At 36.7% G+C, this 8,413-nt stretch overlaps 1 pseudogene; it reads right to left on the reverse strand.

The window, feature by feature from the left end:
* Window positions 1–6,149: 6,149 nt before the first annotated feature.
* On the reverse strand, window positions 6,150–6,621 carry LOC150041607 (large ribosomal subunit protein eL21 pseudogene; annotated as a pseudogene).
* Window positions 6,622–8,413: the final 1,792 nt, after the last annotated feature.

Raw genomic sequence — 8,413 nt, forward strand, 5'->3', positions numbered from 1 at the left:
GATCTTTTCTAGGTCTTTCCATTTCCTAACAAATGGGGCGATGTCATTCTTTCTGACAGCAGCATAGAATTCCATTGTGTACAAATACCACAACTTGTTGATCCACTCATCAACTGAGGGGCATCTAGGTTGGTTCCATATCTTTGCTATGGTAAATAGTGCTGCAATGAACATTGTTGTGCTGGTGGATTTAGTATGTCCTTGTTTCTGGACAATTGGGTAAATGCCAAGTAGTGGAATTGCTGGGTCATTGGGGAGCTCTATGTTTAGTCTTATGAGGAACTGCCATACTGCTTTCCATAGTGGTTGAACAAGTTTGCACTCCCACCAACAGTGTAGTAGTGATCCCTTCTGGCCACATCCCCTCCAGCATCTGTTGCTATTAGATTTCCTGATCCTGGCCATTGTAACTGGAGTGAGGTGGAATCTTAGCGTTGTTTTGATTTGCATTTCTTTTATGACCAGAGATGTTGAGCATTTCTTCATGTGTCTATAGGCCATTTTTGTTTCTTCTTCAGAGAAGACTCTCTTTAAGTCTTTGGCCCATCTTTTAATGGGATGGTTGTTACTTTGGAGATTAGTTTTGGATTGATTCAATTTTTTGAGCTGTTGATGTATTTTAGGCTTCCTAATTAATTTACTAGCTATGTCCTTTGCCATACAAAAGCTCTGCAGTTTAATGCAGTCCCACTTATCCAGCCTTTCTCTGATTTGTTGTGATTCTTGGTCCTTATTAAGAAAGTTTCGACCTGGGCCAAGGAGGTCTAGTGTATCTCCTGTTCCTTCTTGTAAAGTTTTCAGAATGTCGGCTTTTACCTCGAGGTCTTTGATCCATTTTTAGTTAATTCTAGTACAGGATGACAAAGAAGGATCCAACTTTAGTTTTCTGCAGGTGCTTAGCCAGTTCTGCCAGCACCACTTGTTGAAGAGGCTGTCTTTCTTCCATTCTATTTTTTTGGCTCCCTTGTCAAAGATTAGGTGGCTATAGGTCTGTGGTTTAATATCTGAGTCTTCAGTTCTATTCCATTGGTGTTCAGGCATGTTTTTGTGCCAGTACCAAGCTGTTTTGGCCACTATAGCTCTGTAATAGAGACTAAAGTTTGGTATTGAAATTTCTCCTGCACTGTTCTTTCTGCTAAGAAGTGTTTTTGCTATACGGCGTCTTTTATTATTCCATATGAAATTTTGGATTGCCTCTTCTATTTCTTTAAAGAATGTCATTGGGATATTGATGGGTATTGCGTTGAATTTGTAGATAGCCCTTGGCAAGATTGTCATTTTCATGATATTGATTCTTCCAATCCAGGAGCATGGGAGGTTTTTCCATTTCCTCAGTTCTGCTTTAATTTCCCTTATCAGGGTTTTAAAGTTTTCATCAAAAAGGTCCTTTACATTCTTAGTTAAGGTAATTCCTAGATACTTTATTTTCTTTGAGGCTATTGCAAAAGGAGTTGCTTTCCTGATTGTTGCCTCATTCCTCTCACTGTTGGAATAGAGGAAGACAGTTGATTTTTGAGGGTTAATTTTATACCCTGCTACCCTTCCAAAGTTTTGAATCAGCTCAAGGAGCTTGGGAGTAGAATCTGTAGGATTCTTTAAATACAGAATCATGTCATCTGCAAAGAGGGATAGTTTTACTTCCTCTTTCCCTATTTGGATCCCCTTTATGCTTGCTTCTTGCCTTATTGCACTGGCTAGGAATTCTAAAACTATGTTAAAGTGGAGTGGAGAGAGTGGGCATCCTTGTCTCATTCCTGATATTAGAGGGAGTGGCTTTAGCTTTTCACCGTTAAGTATAATACTAGCTGTGGGTTCGTCATACACAGCCTTTATTATATTGAGGAATGTTCCATGGATTCCTAGTTTCTCCAGAACTTTTAACATAAAGGGGTGTTGGATCTTGTCAAATGCCTTTTCTGCATCTTGAGACAATCATGTGATTTTTGTCACTGCTCCTGAAGAGATCAGAACAAAAATCCAATAGTTTATGAAATTTAACAAAAAGGAGCACACAAAACACCAGCTCCATTGGGACACGGCAAAGGCAGTACTCAGAGGAAAATTTATAGCTCTGAGTGCCTACAATAACAAATTGGAAAAATCACAAACCAACAATTTAATATGTCACCTTAAGCTCCTGGAAAAAGAGCAACAAACTAACCCTAATCCCACTAGAAGGAAGCAAATTATTAAAATCAAAGCAGAATTAAATGAATTGGAATCCAAAAAAACTATAGAAAGAATCAACAAAACAAGGAGTTGGTTCTTTGAAAGAATTAACAAAATTGACAGGCCCTAAGCAAATCTTACCAAAAAAAGAAGGGAGCATACCGAAATAAACAAAATCACAGACGAAAATGGTAATATCATGACAGAAATTACCAAGATCCAGAATATCATGAGGGAATACTTCTCAAACCTTACGCCAACAAATTTGAGAATCTAGAAGAAATGGATGAATTCCTAGCCAATATTAACATACCCACACTGAACCAAGAAAAAATAACCCAAATAAACAGGCCTATTTCAAGCACTGAAATTGAAATGGCAATAAGAGACCTTCCATCTAAGAAAAATCCAGGGCCAGATGGATTCACAGCTGAATTCTATAAGGTCTTGAAAGCAGAGCTCACACCAATACTCCCCAAGCTCTTCAACAAAACTGAAAATGAAGGTTCTTTACCAAACTCATTCTATGAAGCCAGTATAACCCTCATCCCCAAAGTAGACAGAGATTCATCAAAGAAAGAGAACTATAGACGTATTTCTTTGATGAACATCGATGCAAAACTTCTCAACAAAATACTGGCCAACCGTCTACAACAACTCATCAAAAAATTATACACTATGATAAAACTGGATTCATCACAGGGAGGCAAAGCTGGTTCAACATACGCAAATCAATTAATATAATTTAAGTTGTGGATTTTTTGTGATCAATTGGAGATAGGACTTTCCTGCCTGGGGTATATAACTGTATATACAATATACCAGGTACTAAAATCAGATACAGCAACAACAGAGGAAGGATAAACCATAAGGGGGAAAAAGAAAGAAAACAGAACAAAACAAACCCCAAAAGAGTAAAGAAATAACTTTGCATAGTACATTAAAAACAATATGATACTGAGGAATTAAGCCCAGTGCTTCATTTATGCCCACTATATCATATTTTGAAATGTGTATAGTCACAGTAGAATGTCAAATCATGCTAGTCAACATATATGTCATAGTTGTAATGTACAAGCTGAAAACAGTGAAGCCATTCTTACATTTTCAGGAATATGTCTCATTAATTGTAATCACCATATTATACTTTAACTCTCTTGAAATTAACTCTCCTATCCTTTGAAATGTTGGAATTTTTTATTAGGATCACTATGGGAAGGGGAGAGTGAACAATGTTAAATCTATGTATTAACTATATTTTCAATATTAGTCTTGATGATTCCAATGCTGGATCAATAGGCTTCTATTCCATAGAAAAGAATATTCTTTAAATGATTTCCTAGCTTAAAATAGTCTTAGTCTTACATTGAAATATCCTTTTAGTCATTATGTCACCAATGAAAAAACAAAGTGTAATACTTTTTGTCACTTTTAAAAGTATCATCACAATGGGTAATATAGAGAAGAAAAATTGAATTCTACACAAAATGCATTGTAAATGAGTTAACTTCACAAAAATACTTAGTGTTCATTATTCCTTCTTGTGTGTTATTTGTGGAAGCAATACTGTAAGTGTTCCTGTAAGAACCAATTATCCTGTATGACACCTTTTAATTCTCTAATTCATTGCTCCCCCTGAAGTTCAGAATTTGAAACCAAAATTGACAGGTAGTAGTTAACTTAATTAAAAATTATCTTAGCCTAAATGAAAGGAACACTAGGATATGGAAACAAGAGCTTTGTCTTGTGTGATTGTTTTTCTTAATGTAGTATGTTATTTTTCTTCTCTTTTCTTGTCCTTTGGTTAATCTCATGTTGTTACTGTATCTGACTTTGTTACCTGGGATATTGTATATACATTTACTTATTTATTTGAAATAGGAAAGGGAAGGGAGGTAAACAAGATGATTGGGAGGGGGTGTGGGAGGGAAATGGGAACAAAAACATGAGAAGGGGTATCAATGTGTAAGAAGTAATTCATCTACTACCTGGTGAATGTAACTATAACCCCTCTATACATTAAGCCTGACAATAAAAACAAACAAACAAACATTGTCTTACCTTAATGGCAATAGTGAGTAGCTTTGAGATACAATCATCAAAACCAGATAAAGATGTTTGATTTTAAGGAGCAGTCTCTCTTTTACATTTGACCTTCTCGGTTTCCAACCTAGCCTGGTTCACCTCTCCTCAGGCAACCTGCTTTTTTCCCCGCTCCCGGGAGGTCTCCATTTTGATGACAAACTTAGTGTGGACACCTGATCGGCATAGCGCCCTGCAGCCCAGAACTCCTGGACTCAAGTGATCCTACGGGCTCAGCCTTCCCAGTAGCTGGGATTACAGATGCGTGCCAATGCGCCCGGCTCTCTTTTATATTTGAAAAAAAAAACCATGAGCACCTATGTAGTGTCGGACACTGATCTGAGTATGTGAATATGTTCAGTAGTATGAAGAAGAATCCAAAGTAGCTACTTGAATTTAATTAAGCAATATGAAAGAGCAGTATGAAGGTTGAATTTTGTCAAAAAGCAAGATAATTCTCAATGCACCATTTGCATTCAAACAACTATTATGTTGGTATTTTCAAAATGACTGAATGTAACCATGTGAGCAAAAATAATTACCACTGTGACTAAACAGCAATTAATATATATGGACTATTTTCTTTCTTGTTCCCTTTCTTTCCATCATCTCAAATATTCATCATTTCTTTGTTGTGAGAACATTTAAGATACTCTTTTAAAGCTATTTTTACATATACAATGTAGTGCTATTAACTATATTTATTTTGCTGTTTCATAGAAAATAAATCTCCCATGTTAATTGTAACTGTACATTAAGCAACATTTTTTCACTTCATACCATGTGTCTCTCCTCAGCCTCTGTTTTTGGCCCTTTCTACTTTCTACTTCTATGAGATTATGGGATTTTTAGGTCGTATATTCAAATGAGATCATGTGATACTTGGCTTTCTGTTACTGGTTTATTTTAATTTAACATATCGATGTCCATAAACCCCAAATAAAAGAATTTTATTTTTCTGTGCCTGAATACTATTCAATTATGTATATGCACCACATTTTTCTTTATCCATTAGTCAGTTTATGGACACAGATTTTTTTTTACTTACTAAGCTACTGTGAATACTACTGCCATAAACATGTGAATAGAGATCGCTGTTCATATATTGGTTTCATTATCTTTGGATACATATATCATAGTTGAATTGGTGGACACATTTTAGTTTTTGAAAGAACTAAGTATTCTTTTCAGAAATGAGTGAACTACATTTCATCCTCACCAACAGTGGGCAAGACATATCATCTAAGTTGTTCTATTATAGGCCAGAGTTTAAACAAAAACAACGTTTGGCTAGATTATGTTATGAAAACAAGAACTTAGAGTTTCAGATGCTTTCCAGAAAAATTATATAATATTTAAGTAATTTAATGAGAAGTTTGTTTGGGGGTTAAATGCTTCATTACATTTGATTTTACTTACTGTGAGAACATTATTTTTCTATTAAAAACAAATTTATTATGGAAATAAGAAAATTTCCTTTCTTTTTTATTTATTAACATTGGTTTTTACATCATATTTCAAATGTCATGTTTAACAAACAAGTATTCAAGAAGGGAATCTGTATATAATCATTGGCACATAGATTTTTAGAACATAATTAAAATTAAGCTGAGGGTTTATATTGTGGGTCATAGAGCTTGAACTTGGCCTGGGCGGCTGTCCCTGAGCTCTTCAGCTCAAGGCTACTGTCCTATCCTTGAGCCAAGCCCCACTTCTCATTTTATAGAGGTTAATTGGAAATAAAAGTCTCAGGTTCTTTTGTGCCTGGGCTGGCTTTGAACTTTGAACCTTGATCCTAAGATCTCAGTCTCCTGAGTAGCTAGGATTATAGGCGTCAGCCACCACACCTTTACTTTTTTTGTTTTATAGTCCAGAGGCCTTTATTTTTGTTACATTTCTTAGGCCATTAATTCATAGGGGATAGATTCTAATAGCTCAGACTCCTTCCTCTTGGTTCTCACAAAGTGTGCTTCTCTGAGTGGAGCAGGCTGGCACTTCAGTTGGACCCAGGTTCCTTTCTCTTTGGCTTCCTTCTTTTTCTGGTCATTTTCCTTCACCCATTTCAGGAAGCTATCTTAAGAGTGCTTAATATGCTCAATGCTCACATTAATCTTCTTGGCAAGTATCTTGCCCTTGTTTGTTCACAACAATGCCAACAGCATGCTGGGTAACATGGTAGACCCTTCCAGTTTTGCCATGATAACATTTATGGGGCATTCCTTTTTGAACAATACCCATTCCCTTGATATCTACAATATCACCCATCTTGTAGATTCTCATGTATGTGGTCAAAGGAACAACTCCATGCTTCCTGAAGAGCCTAGAGAACATGTACCGGGTGCCTCTCCTCTTTCCCTTTGTGTTAGTCATTTCAGTAAATTACTGGAAGATGGCAGTTCTGGCCAAAAGAAAAATATTTTTCTTAACAATGATTTGGGGCCTACTTTTAAAATCATTGTTCTGATAGATGCTGCATTGTGGACAGTTTAAATTATTTTTATTATTACTTACTGTGTTTTTCAGATCATGGGGAGAGAGACACAGAGACACACAGAGAGATAAGAGAAACAGAAAACATTATTGGAATTTGATTAAAAAAAATGTTCAAGACTAGTACAAAAGGAGCAATCTTGGAAGTGGCTCTGTGGCTCAAGGCGTAAAGCAGTAGCCTTGATCTGAAGAGCTCAGGGACAATGCCTAGGCATAGAGTTCAAGCCCCATGACTGAAAAAAAGGAATGATCTTAGTCTTGGGGAAAAGAAAACTCTATTACTTTGGGTTATAAAATTAGAAATTTATCAACAAGGAAAAGGATTGAGAACTCTGGTGCTTGTTGCCTCATTTGCCGTAGGTTTTCACAAGGAAAATTCCATCATAAACTTATATAAACTTGAGATTCAATTGGAGCCTTAGCATTGCCTTCAATTTCTTGAGCCCCAGAAGCCATCATGGTAGTCTTTTAAATGGTAAGAGAAAAAGTTTTCAACTTTCCATATAAATTTTTCAGCTATGAAAGAAAAATAAACCTTAGCTGATAAGCATCAGATGAGCACTTCTTCAGATAATTGCCTTCCTAGAAGGGGAATTGGTGTTCTTTAAGCAATCCAAAGGCAACAGGTAACGGCCAAGAATAAACAAAATATAACACATATAGTGGTAAATTAGACACAGGATCTACAAGCTGAGAAGCCACATGAATCAAAAACATGAATTACAAAGCCTGTTCTGTTTATGGCAAATTGGCTCTGACAACCACAAAAAAATCAATCATCAATTTTCACACTCTGCTTTTGGTAGACATTTTCATTTGAAGGCAACTGCTGTCACAATTGTAATAATGGCACTTTATAATTTCACTTTCCAAAGTGCTTTCCTAGCTAATTTTGGTAATTATAATTTCCTTAAGTTAAGAATTAATATTTGTAATAGATGCCAAATGACAATTTGAAAGAAAATTAAGGAGATACGAACACTCCAATTCCATAGTGCCTAGCATATTGTAATTATTTCTAAACGTGTATGGATGATATTTATTAAAATTCTGAATTTTGCCCTGTGAACTTTGGTATAAGAGGTTCAACATCAGGACTATATCAGTTCAACAGTAAGCAGCATCCTGACTGCCTTTTGATCAGTTGTCACATTTACTAAACTCTGAGGATTCAAATTTGGATAGGACATTGCCTAATTATTTGAAACTGAAAGGACATTCTCAGTAGAAGAAACCACAGATGCCCACAGACACAAAAAGACATGGTTTGGGGAAAATGTAACACTGGGAAACTATAAGAATGTACTCTTTGTCCCATATGAGCCCAGATTCAGTGAAAAGCTTAGCTGCTTCTCCTTGAAGAGTTTAACCAATATGCCACTACATGTGAAGCCCGTGTCTCTGTACCCTCCTGTGTCCTGCTGTCTCTGGAAGCTTCAGCTTGTGTGTGATGTGGTCTTTCCAGCCCTTACTCAACCCCATGCCAGGAACCGACAGCTTCCACACTCTTGAGTCTGTATCCCACACATGCCAGCACAGCCAGAGCCTCTGCTAGAAAGCTGCCTGCACTGGGTCCCCGCAGGTGGCTCTCAGCATACCTCTGTCCCTTGCTGCCTGCTGGACTGCATCCCCTCCTTTACAGGATACAAGTCTTAGAGGGTGGGGAGCCTGC

This window comes from Megascapheus bottae, chromosome X (genome assembly GCF_031878675.1).
Source record: "Megascapheus bottae isolate mThoBot1 chromosome X, mThoBot2.hap1, whole genome shotgun sequence".
Lineage (NCBI taxonomy): Eukaryota > Metazoa > Chordata > Mammalia > Rodentia > Geomyidae > Megascapheus > Megascapheus bottae.